The sequence below is a fragment of the Leopardus geoffroyi genome, chromosome A1, assembly GCF_018350155.1.
Source record: "Leopardus geoffroyi isolate Oge1 chromosome A1, O.geoffroyi_Oge1_pat1.0, whole genome shotgun sequence".
NCBI classification, from domain to species: Eukaryota; Metazoa; Chordata; class Mammalia; order Carnivora; family Felidae; genus Leopardus; species Leopardus geoffroyi.
In genome coordinates, this window is record NC_059326.1 from 160,336,367 (window position 1) to 160,353,721 (window position 17,355).

The window sequence follows — 17,355 nt, forward strand, 5'->3', positions numbered from 1 at the left end:
AATAAACTTACTTATCCTTGGTAAATATATAATATATTTTGTTTTGAAATTAATTTTGTCAAATATTAATATAGACTCTATGCTTTCTTTTGATTTGTGTTTACCCAGATCTATATTTATCTACATATCTTCTTATTAGTCATCTTTTATCCCCCCAGATTTCTGTGTTTCATTTCATAAGCTATGGATTCTTGGAAATGTTTTGACACACAGGCCCTGTAAAGATTTCATACAAAATGTTTCATAGCTTAAACAATCCTCACTGTGTGAAGAGATCAGCAATTCTTCCTTAGAGGCCTCATCTATTATTTTCAGCCAGACAACATACAGATGAGGCATAAAAAAGAACTTGGGGAACCAAGTGAGATGTCTGAGATATCTCCCTACTTTGTGCTTCTTAATTTTGTGTGTCCTTGGAATTACTAGTAAAATTTGGTCGTAATTAAGATCTCTGATTTGTAGGAATCTAATCCATCTGACAATCGATCCTTTGTGTTGGCTCATACACCTAAACATTTAGGTGCTCATCTGTGAAAAAAAGAATTTTAAGTTTTTAAAAACATTTTGATTTTAAGGCTTAGGGAATGGCAAGGAAACAAACTTGCCAATCGAAGATTGATTACTCTCTTCAGATTTAAAACAGATAAATAGTAACTCTGAAACTGGTAATAGTTATTCCATTCAAAGTTCTAATCCCTAATGAATCTGTTACTATTTTCCCTCTTTTATATTCTGACACGTGTTCCACAGGTAGGAGGAGGTTTGCTTGACCTTGCTGAGAAGAGGGATGATTTGTCTAAATGAGGGTCCCCTAATGTTATCTAAGTTCCCTGTTTTCTTGCCTGGTCAATGTACGTTTGCCGTACATGCTGCTGTGTTTTAAGTTGGTGAGACACATCTTCTGGTCTCTCTGCAGTGCCAGTGAATAGGGGAATGTCTGCCTCCATCTGCTGACCAGGCACCATCTTGGAATCTGATATTCCTGAAGGTTCTCTGAGACTCAGCCTTATCATCCCTCAAGCCCCAAACAAGACCTTGCATCACCTCATCCCTCGCCTCAATGGCCCTATGTCAGACTCACTTGCTTCAGACTATGTGAATACTTGGATATTTTTCATAACCCACAGACCAAAGGAGTCTCTGGAGAGGGTTGTTTCCTCCTACCATCTTTTGTCCAAATGTTCTTCACACAATTTCTTATTTGCTGCAGCTGTTCTATATGTGGTAGATGATTTTCCTCTAGAGTCTCTAGTGGTAAGTGTGCTTTATGTCACTGACTCTTGCTAATAAACTGAGGGAATAATAAGGAGCTTCGCGTTCTACCTTTTTGCTCCACTCTTGGTACTTGCTATCCCTTTTGGCTTATCTCTCACAATCTTCTTCTTTCTTCTTTTGAATGGGAGTTTCCCTACAACAAATACTTTTACCTTCTTTGAACCCATCCTCTGCTTCCTTGTGCAGTAAATCTCAAACAAATACCTAATGGCTGAACAGTGTAGGAGGACATGATTTATGGGATCATAACCATATAATGGTTTGATATTTCCAAAATTATTGTCCCCAATTTGTAAAACAAACCAACCCCAAATGAAGGAAACAGATCAGAGAGTGTTGAGATTTTTAATAATATTTCCAAGGGTGTTGGAACTAGATGAAGCTATAGGGATGAATTCGCATTTATTGGAAAAATAATTGCCTGCAAGGGGTGCTGGAGGATGGTGCAAAGAATAGGGTAATTGAGTGAGGTATAAGTGTCCTGCTGACTCCTTCAATGAACAACACACTTACAGTTTATTTCACATAGTGCTTTTCATTAACCTTATAAGTTAGATCTTGTAAACATAGGAGCGCCTGGGTGGCTCAGTTGGTTGAGCTTCCAACTTTGGCTCAGTTCATGATCTTAGGGTTTGTGAATTCAAGCCCTGCATTGGGCTCTATGCCAACATCATGGAGCCTGCTTGAGATTGTCTCTCCCCCTCTCTCTGCCCCTGCCTTGCTCACGCTCACTCTCTCACAAATAAATAAACATGGAAAAAAACAAAAAGAAACATAAATACTCCTTTATATATGAAGAACAAGAGAAGAAAGTTATAGCTAAGTGTGACAACAGCAGAATGTGAACCCACAAATCCCCATTTTGTGAATCCCAAACCTGTGTTTATCTATCATCTCCTTCTCTAGGTGCTATAAAAGAACTGAGGCTCATGTCTGCAGAACGACAGGCAGTCTATAACCTACCCCACTAGCACCAGTGAAAAGGAATAAGTAGGCCATTGTGCCCTATGTGATTTTTTCCCATGTAAGTAAAGCCTGTTCCCACCTATTTTTCTGATTAAAATCTTACGGATAGACACATCGGTAGGGAGACTATTCCTGAGTGCTGCATAGCTCTAGGGGGAAAAAAAGCCAATAAGTGAGATAAAGTTTAGGATTTGAAAAGGAGATAACTATAAATGTACATTGGCGTTTAGGGAGAAGCAAAGTGAAACATTTTTAGCAAAGGGTGTAGTAGATGCTTGAAAATATGTTGCTACAAAAAACCTAAATTGGACTCAACACTTCTTGAGACTTTGATCTAAATCAAAAGGTTTTTGGACAGCTTATAGATTTTTTTCTTCCCTGAAACTGTTGGAAGCCATAGATTTGAAAAGGAATTTCATACAGATATGATTATCACAGCAGCGATAAACTGTTATCTCTACAGAACAGAAGTAGGCAAGTCAATGTTTTGTGGGACCAGGTTCCCCAGCCATGGAGATACCAGAGGCTGGTGTGGGAAACCCAAACTGAAAACATAGGATATTACACATGTTAAAAGAATCCTGATGAAGTTTAACCAGCATAAACTTCACCAAATCATTTAAATGTAAATAAGATGCTTTTATATTGAATGGCTTGGAAAAGGCAACTTTTGCTCTTTCTCCACAAATTTTATTCAGTTTTTATTTTTAAAGTTTTATTTATTTATTTGGGGGAGGACAGAGGGGCAGAGAGAGAAGAGAAAGAATCCTAAGCAGGCTCTGTGTGGTCTGTGAAGATCTTGATTTTGTGGGGCTCAGTCTCACAAACCATGAGATCATGGCCTGAGCCAAAATCAAGAGTTAAACAGTTAACTGACTGAGCCACCCAGGCACCCCTCCACCAATTTGAATTTAACAAGAAAATATCTTATACCAGCTAAAATTTTATCACCTAAAGCAATCGTTTCCACATTTTCCAAATTTTACTCCTTATTAATAAAACATTTTAAAACACACTTCTCCAAATTGTATTGCTTTTATTTAAAAATTTTAGTGTTAATATATATTATAAAAGTCCCTAAAAATGGAAATTTAAAGCACAAATAAAATGAAATAAATAATATTTTAAAATTTAAAGAACTTTTGCTTTTACTTAAAATACTGGTATTATTAATAAAAATATAATTGAATGTGTTTCATTCTTTTTGAAAAAGGTGGCTTAAAATTTTGTGATCCAGTTATCTAAAAGTCTGATTCTAAGGTCATACAATGTGGAGAAGATCCAATGCCATAGCTAGATTTCTGTGGATTCTTGAGTGAGTTATGAGTTTTAATAATCACTCTGGCTTTAAACTCTTATTCTTGTTGGATTGTCATTTATAGTGTCTGATGTCTACACTCTGTGCTCAATGCAGAGAACCAATAACTCTCCTTTCTGCAAACTGCATTGTACATATACAATGCACTGGGATATTTGACATCTCTGCTCTTAAATGTTATTGGTCCTCCCGACATCAAGACTTTCTCATTGACCAACTTTGTCTGCAGGTTCTGGCCTCTTCCTAGTGGACTACTTTTCCTCCTCTCCTCCCCTCAAATCCTTCTCTGATTGTTACATACGGTAATTTACTACTTGTCACTCAGCTCCTTCCATATCTGACTATATTTTAGGGTGATTTGTTGCAATAAACCATTGGCCCCAGTAAAGAACTTACAGAGACTTTAAATGTCTTTCTTTCTTTTCTTCCCCATCATTCCTCTGTAGATGGAAGGGAAGAATACTGAGATTCAGCTTTGCACTCTGAATGATCCCACTGGCTTCAAAAAGAGTAATGGCTAAACATAGTTCTGTTGTTTTTTTTTTTTTAATTGAGGTGAAATTCACATAACATAAAATTATCCCTTTAAAAGTGTATGATTCAGTGGGACTTAGTACATTCATAATGTTGTACAACTACCATCTCTGTCTAGCTCAAAAACATTTTCATTACCCCACATGAAACCTCATTCCCATTCAGTATTCTCTATTTCCTCTTCTCCCAACCCCTGTCAGCACCTGCTTTCTGTCTCTGTGGATTTGTGTATCCTGGGTATTTTATATGAATGAAATCATGTAATATATGACTTTTTGCATCTGGTTTGTTTCACTCAGTACAATGTTTGTGAGATTCATCCTTGTTGTAGCATGTATTAGTACTTTATTTTTTTAATGGTTGAATAATATTCCCCTTCTTATACATACCATAATTTGTTTATCCATTCATCTGTAAATGGACATTTGGGTTGCTTCTACCTTTTGGCTATTGTGACTAGTGCTTTATGAACATTTGTGTGCAAGCATTTAGTTTAATTTTGGTTTTAAATACTTTTTTTCATTCCTTAATACTAGTTTCTCTTTTGCACATTTAATCAATTACTATAGTGATCTGACAGCTGTTGGAATACTTGAATTTTGTGTTGGTCACTATTTTGGCTTCCCATTCAATTTGTTGACCTCTGTTTTAGCTTCTGGGGAGCTTGTGTTTTAACTGTTTTCCTGGGGAGTGAGTAGAGGTCAATTATTTGGTCTGGCATCAGCTTGCACCTCACTGTGTAGGTGGGAATGAATATTGGGTCACCAGCTGAAGACATGCAGTATGAAGTTGACCCAAAAGTGATAATTTGAAGGAAAGACCCAGGAGTATTGAGCCTTGCAAATTGAAGACAAGAGGGCCATTAAATTAAAACCAGGTTCTGGGATTCAGTGGATATGATTTAATACAAAGATACGTTTCTGCCTCATTCCCATGTTCTTTTAGTGCATGTCTCCTCTGCTTGTTGTTTGCCTTGTCTTTTTTAGGTGAACTGTATTCATCAGCTACAGGCTAAGTGTTACATCTTCTTATCCCATAAATCAGAATTAAAAGACTGCTATCATCACTTTTGTTAGTGATCAGTTGTATTGACAAAAAAGTTTACTTAAACTGTGTCAGTTTCTGTGTAAGGCTTCTTCTGCCCTACATTGGAAGCACAAAGAGATAAAAAGTAAGAAGCAATTGTAAGAAGGAGAGAACATTATTAACACTCAGTTACAACTTCTGAGCCATGAGTTAACTGCCTATCTACAAATCTATGTGTATGTGTTTTTTTTCCAGCTAGTCAATTCCTCCTAAATCTTCCAGCAATTGTATAATCAATGCGGCTGCTTAAACACTTAAGGCAGATAGAGTCAATAAAATTTTCTAAAGAAATTAGAATTAACTCTGTGTTGTCTTTTATTCTTGGGGAAAAAGATCATATTTGCTGTCCATTTGACAGATTTTATTTGCAGGTTTGTTTGAAGGAGTCAAAATTAAAGCAAATAAACATTATTAAAGGGAGGATACTGCTTGTAGATGAAGAATCTTAAGTAGACTTTTTTGTCAATTGCCAATGGTTTTTGTTTTTTTCAGCTTTTTTGAGGTACAATTGACATAAAATTGTATAAATGTACTATGTATGATAGTTTGATAAACATATATATTGTGAAATGATTACCATAATCAAGTTAATTCATATATCCATCACCTCACATTGTTACCTTTTTTTGGAGAAAGAGTCAGAATACCTAAGATCTATTCTCCTAGCAAATTTCACATATTTAATGCAGTGTTATTAACTATAGTCACTATACTTTTCATTAGATCCCCAGAATTTATTCATTTTATAACTGGAAATTTATACCCTTGACCAACATCTTCCCAACATCTACACTCCATTCCCTGGTAACCACTATTCTACTCTTGAGTTCTGAATTCAACTTTTTAGATTCCACATATAAGTGAGATCATACATATTTGTCTTTCTATGCCTGGATTGTTTACTTAGGATAATGTCTAATCTATGTTGTTGCAAATAGCAAAATTTTCTTCTTTCTCATGCTGAATGATACTCCATTATATGTGGATATATATATATATATATATATATATATATATATATATGTATATATATTTATATATATATGTGTGTGTGTGTGGGTGTGTGCGTGTGGGTGTGTACACACAAATACCACATCTTTATCCATTCATTTGTTTGGTGAAACAAGTGAAGGTTGTTTCCATGTCTCAGCTATTTTGAGTAATGCTGCAATGAATTTAGGAGTGCAGATAATTCTTCAAAATACTGATTCCATTTCTTTTGAATATACATACCCAGAGTTGGGATTACTGGATCATATGGTAGTTCTATTCTTACATGTTTGCATAACCTCCATATTGTTTTCCAAAATGGCTATATCATTTACATTCCTAACAACAGTATACAAGGTTCCTTCTCCTCACCAATACTTGTCATCTCTTGTCTTTTTCATAAAAGCCATCCTATGATACAAAAATAGACACTCAGATCAATGGAACAGAAAGAGAACCCAGAAATAGACCCACAAACGTATGGCCAACTAATCTTTGACAAAGCAGGAAAGAATGTCCAAAGGAATAAAGACGGTCTCTTCAGCAAGTGGTGCTGGGAAAACTGGACAGCGACATGCAGAAGAATGAACCTGGACCACTTTCTTACACCATACACAAAAATAAACTCAAAATGGATGAAAGACCTCAATGGAAGACAGGAAGCCATCAAAATCCTTGAGGAGAAAGTAAGCAAAAACCTCTTTGACCTTGGCTGCAGCAACTTCTTATTCAACACGTCTCTGGAGGCAAGGGAAACAAAAGCAAAAATGAACTATTGGGACCTTATCAAAATAAAAAGCTTCTGCACAGCAAAGAAAACAATCAGGAAAATTAAAAGGCAACTGATGAAATGGGAGAAGATATTTGCAAACAAGGTATCCGATAAAGGGTTAGTATCCAAAATCTGTAAGTAACTCATCAAACTCATTACCCCAAAACCAAAAAATAATCCAGTGAACAAATGGGTAAAAGACATGAATATACACTTCTCCAGAGAAGACATCCAGATGGCCAACTGACACGTGAAAAAATGCTCAATGTCACTCATCAGCAGAGAAATACAAATCAAAATTACAATGAGATATGACGTCACACCTGTCAGAATGGCTAACATTAACAACTTAGGCAACAACAGATGTTGGCAAGGATGTGGAGAAAGAGGACCTCTTTTGCAGTGCTGGTGGGAATGCAAACTGGTGTAGCCACTCTGGAAAACAGTATGGAGGATCCTCAAAAAATTAAAAATAGAACTACCCTATGACCCAGCAATTGCACTACTAGGTATTTATCCAAGGGATACAGGTATGCTGTTTCGAAGGGGCACATGCAACCCCACACATGTTGATAGCTGCACTATCAACAATAACCAAGTACGGAAAGAGCCCAAATGTCCATCGATGGATGAATGGATAAAGAAGAGGTGGTATATATATATATATATACAATGGAGTATTACTCAGGAATCAAAAAGAATGAAATCTTGCCATTTGCACCTATGTGGATAGAACTAGAGGGTATTATGCTAAGTGAAATTAGTTAGAGAAAGACAAGTATCTTATGACTTCACTCATATGAGGACTTTTTTTTTTTTTTATAAATTTTTTTTTTCAACGTTTATTCATTTTTGGGACAGAGAGAGACAGAGCATGAACGGGGGAGGGGCAGAGAGAGAGGGAGACACAGAATCGGAAACAGGCTCCAGGCTCTGAGCCATCAGCCCAGAGCCCGACGCGGGGCTCGAACCCACGGACCGCGAGATTGTGACCTGGCTGAAGTCGGACACCTAACCGACTGCGCCACCCAGGCGCCCCCTCATATGAGGACTTTAAGACACAGAACAGATGAATATAAGGGAAGGGAAGCAAAAATAATATAAAAACAGGGAGGGGGACAAAACATAAGAGACCTAAATATGGAGAGCAGAGGGTTACTGGAGGGAGTGTGGGAGGGGAGATGGGCTACATGGGTAAGGAGCATTAAGGAATCTACTCCTGAAATTATTGTTGCACTATATGCTAACTAATTTTGATGTAAATTCAAACAATAAAATTTAAAAAAAAAGAAAAAAGAAGAAAAAAGAACGATGGCTATATAGATAATAAATATACAAAAAAAAGCCATTCTAACAAATGTCAGGTGATATCTCATTGTGGTTTTGATTTGCATTTCTCTGATGATTAGTAATGTTGAGCATTTTAATTGACTACATATGTGTGAGTCTCTTTCTGGGCTCTCTATTCTATTCCATTGGTCTATGCATCTGTTTTTATGCCAGTACCATACTCTTTTTATTGCTATAGCTTTGCAATATAGTTTGAAATCATATAGTGTGATGCCTGTTCTCTTTCAATATTATTTTGGCTATTAGGGGTCTTTTGTGATTCCTGCAAACTTTAGAATTGCTTTTTCTATTTCTATGAGAATTGTCATTGTAATTTTGATAGGGATTGCATTGAATCTGTACATTACTTTGAGTAGTATGGACATTTTTACAATATTAAATTTTCCAATTCAGGAACATAGGATATTTTTCCACATATTTATGTCTTCTCCATTTTTTCAACAACGTCTCATAGTTGTCAGTGTACAGGTCCTTCATTTGTTTGGTTAAATTTATTCCTAACTATTTTGTTCTTTTTGACGCTATTGTAAATGGAATTGTTTTCTTAATTTCTTCTTCAGGAAATTTGTTGTTAGTGTATAGAGATACAATTGATTTCTGTGTCTTGATTTTGTATCCTGTGACATTATTAAATTTGACTATTATTCTAATAGTTTCTTCATGGAGTATTTCAGGTTTCCAATATGTAAGATCATGTCATCTGAAAATAGAGACAGATTCATTTCTGATTTGGAGGGCTTTAATTTCTTTTTCTTGTCTGATTACTCTGGCTAGGATTTTCAGTATTATGTTGAATAGAAGTCACCATTTTTTAAACAGCTGATTAAGCTATAATTTGCATATCATAAAATTCACATGTTTTTAAATGTGTAATTCCAGGAATTTGGGTCAGTGTACAAAGTTGTGCAAACATCACTGCAATCTAGTTTTTTTTTTTTTTTTAATTTTTTTTTCAACGTTTATTTATTTTTGGGACAGAGAGAGACAGAGCATGAACGGGGGAGGGGCAGAGAGAGAGGGAGACACAGAATCGGAAACAGGCTCCAGGCTCTGAGCCATCAGCCCAGAGCCCGACGCGGGGCTCAAACTCACGGACCGCGAGATCGTGACCTGGCTGAAGTCGGACGCTTAACCGACTGCGCCACCCAGGCGCCCCCACTGCAATCTAGTTTTAGGGCATTCTGTTATTCCCAGAAGTTCCCTTACATCCATTTTACAGCAACCTTTATTCCTATGCTCAGCTTTAGGCAAACACTAATATACTTTCTGTCTCTATAGATTTACTGTTATGTAAATTGCATATAAATATAATCATACGACACTGAAGTATTTTGCATCTTGCTTCTTGTACTAAGCTTAATGATTTTGAGATTTATCTCTGTTGCGGCATGTGGTGGTATTTTTGTTCCTTTTTATTGCTAAATAACATTCCATTGTGTGAATGTACTACATTTTTTTTCTCCATTGATGGGTATTTAGGATGTTTTCACTTTTTGGCTATTATAAATAATGCTGCTTTGAAGATTTTCGTATAAGTCTTTGTGTTGACATATACTTTCATTTTTCTTGGGTAGGTTCCTAGGAGTGGAATTGCTGTGTTATATACAAATTTATGTTTGCTATTTTAAGAAACTGCCTTTGGTTTTCCAAAATGTATCATTTCACATTCCCACTAGTAATGTTTGAGATTTCCAGTCTCTCTACATCTTTAACAACACTAGTTATTATTTGTCTTTCTGTTATAACCATTCTTGTGGATGTGATGTGGTATGACATTGTGGTTTTAATTTGTATTTTCCTAAAGACTAATGATGTTTCGTATCTTTCCATATGCTTATTAGTAATTCTTATATCTTGTTTGGTGAACTATTTATTCAAATATTTCACTCATTTTTAATTGGGTTGTTTTTCTGGTTATTGAATTACAAAATTCTTTATGTATTCAGGATATAAATCTTTTATCAAATATGTAATTTGAAACTTGTCTCCCAGCTTGTGACTTGCCTTTTCATTTTCTTAATGGTGTATTTTGAAGGACAAAGTTTTAATTTAGATAAACTCTGACTTCTTGATTTTTTTCCTTTTATGGACTGCACACTTTTTAATTGTATTTAAAAGATCTTTGCCTAACCCAAGGTTATAAAGATTTTCTGCCATGTTTTCCTCTAAAAGTTTTATGATTTTAGCTTACATTTAGGCCTATGATCCATTTTAATTTTATTTCCAATAAATTTTGATAGGGTAGTAATTATAATAGAAGAAATTGGATATACTAGTTATAATGGTTGTTTGGTTAAAAGAAGCATGAACTTACTTAAGTGTCAAGTAAAAGTAAATTTATTGAATGAATATGGGAAATCTGATGGAGGCTAATTTTAGGAAGTATAGTCAGGTCTCATGAGAATTGGAATCATTAGACATCTTCTCTCCCTTGTTCTGACTCATTTGTTCAAATAAAGTCAGATTTGTATTTTGGTCAAAATGTCCCTTTTCTTCAACACCCTAGCAAACCAGGTCTGTTGGAAACATTAGCCATGGACTACTTCATATGTTTTCTTTATGTTCTACCTTTATGTCAACTTCCAGGCTTCCAGATTATTGGTTTGGTATTCATTTTTGTATGTACTTTTGCTTCATATACTTTCATGATTCCAGAAAATGTGAACCTTAAAAGAATTCCTTTTCTCTGTTCGTTTGTTCCCATGGTTTTCTGTGGTTTATCAGGTTATTATTACAATGAGGTGGAAATAAATAATCCAAATGTTATCTTGAATCTTAAACTTGCCTGAATTGTTAAAAAGTATTATCCTTTAATTGATGCACTATCATTAAAAAAGAATTAATGTGACTATTTCACAATAAATGGGCATATCTTATTTTGCAGATCAACTGAACTTTTTAACTTCATTCAGAAATAGAATCTGGGGGGCGCCTGGGTGGCGCAGTCGGTTAAGCGTCCGACTTCGGCTCAGGTCATGATCTCGTGGTCCGTGAGTTTGAGCCCCGCGTCGGGCTCTGTGCTGACAGCTCAGAGGCTGGAGCCTGTTTCAGATTCTGTGTCTCCCTCTCTCTCTGACCCTCCCCCGTTCATGCTCTGTCTCTCCCTGTCTCAAAAATAAATAAAACGTTAAAAAAAAATTAAAAAAAACAAAAACAAAAACAAAAATAGAATCTGGGTGGCCCTTATTATTAAGGCATGTTATGTAGTGACTATAATACTGGCTGGGGCATAGTTGAGGCATTTGGTGACATGTTTCTTTTGCAAATGTTAAATTCTGATCTCCATCCAGTTCTAAGCCCTTAAGAGCTTGGGAAACTTTAATTGTAAACTGTAAAAACTTCCATAATGGGCTAGTCACCTTCCATTTCCTTCTACATCTATTTTGCACTTGTCACTCTCTGCTTTGTGCTTCAGGAGGCTGAGTTATGTGGACTGTATGAATAGTTACCTCGATCTCTGGATTTTGGTTGGGTTTGGGTAATTGGATGTCCTAAAGATGGGTAACTATCCTTTTTTCACCACATAGAGAAAAAGTATGATTTGAGCTACTAGTCTCTTCTTGTGAAATCTGTTGGTGCATGTGATCTGCTGAATGGGTTGGTCCAAAGCTGTTTCTTGTAAAGAAATATCATTCATCAGAATGCTATTGGCCTTTCCCAGCAGACAATGTTTTTCTTGCTATTGCTTCTTTTCCTCTTCATCCTCACCTTTTTCCTTTTTATTAAAAAAACTTTTTTTTACATTTATTTATTACTGAGAGACAGAGAGAGACAGAGCCCAAGTGAGTGAGGGGCAGAGAGAGGAGACACAGAATCTGAAGTAGGCCCCAGGCTCTGAGCTGTCAGCACAGCCTGAGCCAAAATCAGACGCTTAACCAACTGAGCCACGCAGGCGCCCCTTTCCTTTTTATTTTTGACGTTATGCTGTACTGTGTACATAGAATTACCTATTGCGTTCTGTGCTTGGTCTTGCTTGGCTTTAGCTCATCAGATAAAGTTGCATTGATTTCTGATTACATATTATTTTAGCTGAATGTGTGAAGAAGACTTTCCCTGCATCAATTTTTACTAAGGCCTGAATACAATTGATTTCTCACACCAAAGTGAATGTGAGCTAAATCCTTATACTCACCTCTTAAAGAGAAAAATGCCAAGAAGCATATTCATAAATCTTGGAACTGTTGCCCAGACCAATGATACAGAAAAAGGTCAGAGTGAAAAGGGCTTTGTAAGAAATTTTCTTGGTAGAGTTCTATTGTCATCTGTGAATCACTACTTTCATCCCAGACACAAGGGGAGGTAAGAACAGAGTGCCTGGATGGCTTAGTTGGTTAAGTGTTCGACTTTGGCTCAGGTCACAATCTCATGGTCCATGAGTTCAAGCCCCAAGTTGGGCTCTGTGCTGACAGCTCAGAGCCTGGAGCCTGCTTTGGATTCTGTCTCTGTCTCTCTCTGTCCCTCCCCAGCTTGTGCTCTGTCTCTCTCTTTCAAAAATAAATAAATGTTAACAAAAAAAAGACTGTTATTCATTTATTTTCTTCCAAGGTTTTATTTAAATTCAAGTTAGTTAGCATATTATGCAGTATTTGTTTCAGGAGTAGAATTTAGTGATTCATCACTTAAATTTGACACCCAGTGCTCATCCTAAAAGTGCTCTTCTTAATGCCCATCACTCATTTAGCCCACCCCCACCACACCTCCCCTCCAGCAACCCTCAGTTTGTTCTCTGTAGTTAAGAATCTCTAATGATTTTCTTTCCTCTCTGTTTTTATCTTATTTTATTTTTTCTTCCCTTCCCCTATGTTTATCTGTTTTGTTTCTTAAATTACACATATGAGTGAAATTATGTGGTATTTGTCTTTCTTTACAAAATAAAAAAAGCTTTTATTCATGCTTCTAACTTCTTTTTATTTATTATTTTTTAGCACAAATCCCCAGAAGTACAATAATTAAATTAAAAAGTATGACCAATATTGACAAATTTCCAAAAACTGTGATCACCAGTTTGCAAGAATGCCTTGCCCAAGTCATCTTTATTAACATTATGTATTATAATTTTTAATACTTGCTAATTTTCTAGGCAAAATCAAAATATATAAAATATGACCTATTATTCTTCACCTGCATAATGAGCACAAGGACCATATCTGATATCACTTGTGTATCTCCAGTGGCTAGCTCAGGGGTTGACACATAATAGGTACTCAATAAATATTTGTTAATGGATATTTTTGAATAAACACTGTAATCTGCTGTTTTATTTATTACTCACATTTAATATTTTTTGTATATACACTTTTGGATTTATTTTTGCTCTTTTATAAATGGTCTTTTTGTGTTCTTTATCAATTATTTATTGGGATCACAGTAATTTTTGTAATTAAAATATAACAGTTTTGAACATTCATGAATCAAGCCACATAGAATGAAGTTATAAAACAAAATCTATCAGATGCAAAGATAGCTAAAAAGAAACACAATTTGAATGTTGGTCTTCAACAGATTGTTTATGTTCATTCAAGTAAATAAAATAAATGTTGAGATTTCAGTTCTGAGGACAGTGAAGGAAGCATGGTATAGATTCCATTCTGATGAAGGTGGAGAGATTGGCAAAGAGACTGCCAGCTCTCAGAGACAGTACAGGCAGGAACCATACTTCAGAGTGATTTTCTGTGAATAGAAAGTAAATAAGCATGCCAATAAGCCAGACATAGTGGTGTGTGTGTGTGTGTGTGTGTGTGTGTGTGTGTGTGTGTTTCCTCTATCTACTGTCTACATAACATCTCAAAAGCAGTTTTGGCTTCAAACTGATTCTCAGTAGCTTGTGTTGGAACATTACTAAGAAGATCAGAGTAGATAGGCACAACCTTCTAATAGATAATTTTTCAATTTTAAATGATGTTGAACTAAGCATTATACTATGTTCCCATTTTTCTTTACATTATTATAAGCTGCATATAAATTATTGCTTTGCTATAGCCTTTGGGAGGCTTGATCCATTCTCAGGGGTCAAAGCAACCATGAAAACAAGCATCTTCCTTCATGCCAATAGCATGGCTCATCTTACTATGGCATCATTTAAGGAACATGTTGATACTGTTGCCTAACTACTGTTAGAAATAATAGTTTAGGTTGTCAAGCCATTTCCAGTGGTAAAGTTTTAACACAAAATAGTCCTGTCCATAGTCAGCTGGCTTGAGGTCATTTTGCACTAATGACAAAGAAACTGACAGGAGGTGGTGTTATTTCAAAGCAGAGAGAAGTAATCCTGAGGCTCTTCTGAGATGGATGTCTGTAACAGCTGCTGGTCTTTTTCTAGGTTAAAATCATTTTTCCTTTGCTCCAGATACAGAATTTGGGTTTGTTTTTCATCTTTACTTTAGAAACTCTGGCAGACTCCATTTAGCTATTTGAATCAGTGGGGAAATCATATGATATATAGGTTATACAATAGAAAATTGACAGGTTAAACAAATATGGCAACACCTTGCATTGTATATTAAAATAGAAATTAAACCTGAAATTTTAGTTACTGTAAGATCTAGAAATTGCTTTGCAGATATTTCAGAAAGCTATACAGTACTGTGGAAAATATAATTGCTATACTGTAGAGACAATTATTAGATAGAATGAACTCCATTTAGTGCTTTGTCAGTAATAAATGCTAAAAAAATAACGTGGTAATAGGACTAATGTATAACTTGGAAATGAGCATCAAAATTAATGAATTATAGTTTGATCAACACTTTTTTTGCTATTGTCTGGCTTTACTAGTTATTGAGTATCACCAAAAGAAAGCAAAGAGAGGAGAAAGAAATGGAAAAAAAGGCTTAATCAATAGCAAATGGAAAAATGTATTATTATTTATATATTCCTACTTTCAGATAGAGGATATACTAAACATGTCTTTACGTGTTCATGTCAAAATTATTAAACTTTTCAAAATTCCAAGATCTCTTATCATGATTTTATGATACGTATCTGAACATAATTAAAGACATGAAAGTGAAGGTACTCGTGTACAATTAAATGTGTTACAAACTCTACTTGTTGGTCTAGTCATTCTAAACAGTATTCAAAACGACCAAATCCTAGAACAAATTAGGAATGACAGACACTTGCTTGATGAAGGCAATACTTGCCAGAAGGCAATACTAAATCTCACCTTATTTGCTTGCTATTGCCTATTCAAAACTAGTCTTAACAGAACATCAGATGTAATAGTAACTGAAAATAAAAACATGGCAAATTGCTGGACAATTTGAAGTGTCAGGCTATTAAGAGTAAATGCATAATTGAGACTAGCCAGTTGAGTATGCTATTCAAGAAAATTTCTAAATATGTCTCTAGAGTACTTAGGGTTACTGGGGTGTAGAATCAAGAAAGTGTTGGTAAGTATGAGTGTAACTTAAGAAAACTGAAGCCTCAATCATTCTCTGCTGCAGTCAAAAGAAAATTATATTAACAGAGAAGAAGGTTTGCCAAGAGTCTGAAAAGAGGAGCTCAAGCTTTTTGTTTATCTCTGTTCCAGGAGGGGAGAGTCTTTATAACCACTCAAGAATTGCGATTGTACCCACTGACCTCTACTAAAGGGATGAGTGCTTTCGCCATCACAGCTCAGTGGCTCATTAAGCAGTGAATTTTCTCATTCTGATTCTACAATTGTCAAGCAAAAATATGTAGCTTTTTTTTTTTTAAATTTTTTTTCCCAACGTTTATTTATTTTTTTTTTTGGGGACAGAGAGAGACAGAGCATGAACGGGGGAGGGGCAGAGAGAGAGGGAGACACAGAATCGGAAACAGGCTCCAGGCTCTGAGCCATCAGCCCAGAGCCCGACGCGGGGCTCGAACTCACGGACCGCGAGATCGTGACCTGGCTGAAGTTGGACGCTTAACCGACTGCGCCACCCAGGCACCCCAATATGTAGCTTTTAAAAACAGAATTTTTTTTTAAAAAAATTTTTAACGTTTATTTTTGAGACAGAGAGAGACAGAGCATGAACGGGGGAGGGTCAGAGAGAGGGAGACACAGAATCTGAAATAGGCTCCAGGCTCTGAGCTGTCAGCACAGAGCCTGACACGGGGCTTGAACTCATGGACTGCGAGATCATGACCTGAGCTGAAGCCGGCCGCTTAACTGACTGAGCCACCCAGCCGCCCCTAATTACAGAATTTTTATCAGGGAGACAAATAGCAGATCCTTTCTATCCCAATATCAAATAAGTTAATTGAATAATTTGACATATATTTATTGAGCATCTGTTTTATGACTGGGTCTTAGATCTATATTATTTAATGAAATAAGCATAATCTCTAGCTTCATGGAGCTTAGAAAATATTCTTACTCATCAGTGGTTATTTATCATTATTAAAAACATTTTGAGGGGTGCTTAGGTGGATCAGTTGGTTAAGTGTCTGACTCTTCACTTTGGATGGGGTCATGATCTTGCAGTTTATGAGATCAAGCCCGGCACCAGGCTCTGCACTGACGGTAAGGAACCTGTTGGGATTCTCTCTCTCCCTCTCTGCCCCTCTCCCACTTGATCACTCTCATCCTCTCTCACTTAAAATAAATGAACATTAAAAAAATTATGATACAATACGGTATTTATTTGGGCTCTATTTCTTATTTTTATCTGCACTCTTATAATTTGATTAGCACATATTAGTCACCTTGACTTGTGTTACTCTGTAAGCATTGCCAAAAAATTATTTTTTACAGATGCAGGTGAGATTAAGATTCTTGACTGTAATGTCCCCCCAAATGATTATACAGAACACACATATAACCTGCATGGTTAGCTTGTCACCTTCAATGACATCTCTACCTTCTTTCTTGTTACCTGAAACATAATATTTTCAGAAGCAGTGATGAGACGAGATTTCAAATGAAGTATCAAAAAGTGAAAATGATCTTCATAACACTATTCCTGAGTGAGGATAATGTGAGGGGATGTATTGATACTCATATTCTTACACAAATTAGAATAAATACAACTAAGTTGCATTTTAAGTCATCTAATTTGGTTTACAAAACATATTATTCCACTTATAAAATCAAAGC